The sequence below is a fragment of the Lycium barbarum genome, chromosome 4 (genome assembly GCF_019175385.1).
Source record: "Lycium barbarum isolate Lr01 chromosome 4, ASM1917538v2, whole genome shotgun sequence".
NCBI classification, from domain to species: Eukaryota; Viridiplantae; Streptophyta; class Magnoliopsida; order Solanales; family Solanaceae; genus Lycium; species Lycium barbarum.
Window position 1 is genome coordinate 111,737,845 of NC_083340.1, and position 2,731 is coordinate 111,740,575.

General features: G+C 36.0%; 1 non-coding gene across 1 annotated transcript; it reads right to left on the reverse strand.

The window, feature by feature from the left end:
* Positions 1-2,184: 2,184 nt before the first annotated feature.
* LOC132638958 (small nucleolar RNA R71) lies at positions 2,185-2,291 on the reverse strand. The gene has a single exon (XR_009582013.1). It is a non-coding gene; the product is annotated as a small nucleolar RNA R71 (small nucleolar RNA).
* Between the last annotated feature and the right edge of the window lie 440 nt (positions 2,292-2,731).

A 2,731-nucleotide genomic window follows, 5' to 3' on the forward strand; every position in this document is an offset into this window, starting at 1 on the left:
GCTTTTTGTCTCTAGCTTATGAAAGAATTGACTAATGAATTGGATATATAAAGATGGCTAGTGATATCAAGTGTAGGTTGGTGTTAATATAAATATATTTTAATATTATTCAAAATATTATGGAGCATAATCGCTATTTAATGCCCCATTAGACAACAAATAGAAAATTTCCAATTTTTCTAAGTACTGTGATGTGCCGCGAAATTATGGCACATTTGATGCTCTTTGGCTATAAGTTTTACTTGTTTTTGAGCAAGTCTTGGTCTTTTTGATGTGTTTGTGACATGTTGCAGATGTTTAACGTATTTCGGGCGCAAGTCGTGGAAATGGAGTAAAAAGATGTTCAAAGAAAGAAACATAACTGAAGCCTGATTTATACGGAGGAAGATACGGACCGTAGAATATTCACGGTCTGTAAAATCCATCATAGATGCTTAACAGTAAGGCCTCAGACTTGAAGAGGAAGTCCAGGAAGAAGTACGGACCGTATATTATTTACGGTCTGTAAATCCCACCGTAGATTGGTTTCAGAGAAGTCTTAAAGAGAAGAGGATTTTACGGACAGGTTATACGGACTGTATAATATTTACGGTCCGTAAAAGTGGATTGTATATCTGAACACTAAAGAAGATTTTACGGAGAGTTGTTCGCTGATTCTACGGACCGAATAAAATGTACGGTCCGTACATTGGTCTGTCGGGGGCAATTTTGTCAATCTTATTTTGCACGACTTAGACTCTTATAAATACCTTATTTAGGTTTCTTGTAAAGCACATTACTGCAGAATTCAATTTTTATTTCCTTAGCAATAATTTCTCATAGTTTTGGAAGTCTTTTAGGGATTACAAACAATTGCAATTAACTTCTCTTCAATTCCAACCAATCAATTGTAAGCATTATGATCTCCGTTATTTCTTATTGTTCCTCTTCCTCTATGAGTAGCTAAATTCCCTTACTAGGGTTGTGAACCCAATTGATGGGTGTCTTGTGATTGAGTTTGTGATTGATATACACATAATGGATTATTAGGATTTATTTATTCTTCGTTCTTCATTCATAATTAATGGTTGCAAACATTGATTAAATCCATAAACCTTGATTTATTTGGAAAAATAATGAGGGTTGGTAAGAATAAATAACAAGGACTTAAAGCTTTAAACTTTGTTTAATAAATTCACTTAGGAATAAAAAGAATTTACTTGGCATGGTTAATCATTCTTCACAGTTACTTTCTTATATTTGGGAAAATCATAGAAAGAGATAATCTTTATTCATTGGGAAATAGTAGAGATTTATATAGAGATTAAGTGCATTCATATAATGATCAATTAGAAGTATATCAAGATCAATACCCATGATCATACACTCTATCTAACGCGGACACAACTTTAGTTTCTTTTACCATAAATTACCACCCAAAACAATTAGTTAGCAATTAGTCATAAAAAAACCAACTTTTACTAAAATTATCAGATTAAGACATTAGACCTAAATTTAGCATTCGACGACTTTAGTAATCTTTTCACACCATATTCCCTGTGGGATTCGACCCCAACCTTGTTGGGTTACTATATTTGACAATGTCTGCGTTATACCATTAATAGGTGTAATTTGAGTGTATCAAATTTTGGCGCAGTTGCAGGGGAGTACGGTTTTGAAATTACTAAATAGTGTTTGCTTTGATTGAAGTCTTTTGCTTATTCCATCACACCTTGTTTGCTACTCTGTGTGAACCAGGTGAACATGAATCAGAATCAGCAAAATCAACGTGCTGGTAACCAGGGGAATTGATTGAATAACCAGGTGAATGAATCAGATGATGAGAATGTTTTCGCTGATCTTGTTCCAGAGGAGGATTATGCATCTGCTATTGTTCATCCTCGAGTTGGAGCTGCTAGCATGAAAATTGACTCCTCTCTATACCAGTTGTTGAAGCTTGAGGGATAGTTTCAGAACTCTACCAAGAATGACCCTCAACGTCATTTGCAGAATTTTGTGGATGTGTGTGCTAATCACATCCAAAACAATATTTCACAAGATGCTATTCGGCTGAGATTATTCAAATATTCCTTAGCTGGAGATGCAAGAACATGGTTTGAGAAGCTTCCCCGAAATTCAATTACTACATGGGCAGGGATAGTGACTGCTTTTCTCACGAAATGGTACCCTCCTAGCAGAAAGGCTGAAATTCGGGACAAGATCTATGAATTTAAGCAGCAACCGGGGGAACAACTATATGAAGCCTGGGAGAGATTCAAGGAGTATTTGCAGAAGAGTAAGAATCATAGTTTTTCGAAGCACATATTAATGGAGAAGTTCTACTAAGGGCTAGATCCAGTGGCGCAGACAGTTGCTAATAATGCAGCTGATGGCTGTTTCATAAACAAATCTTATCGACGAGTGACCAACATACTTAACAAGCTGACTACTCACAATCAGGCTTAGCACTCAAAGAATGCTGATGTTGTACAGTATGGTAGTGCTATGATCCAGAATATGGTAAAGGAGAATCAAGACACCCAACAAATATTAGCAGAACTTGCCACAAATATTCCTTGCTAACAAAGAAGTTTGATGAAACCTAGATTAAGAAGATAAATGTTTGTGAGGATGACACAGTTAGCCAAAAGGGATGTACCATACTCAAGAAGGTCCATTTAATGATGGGCCCTCTATGCAGGTTGAAGATGCGAACTATGTGAATAACTCTCAAGGGGGTTATCAAAGACAG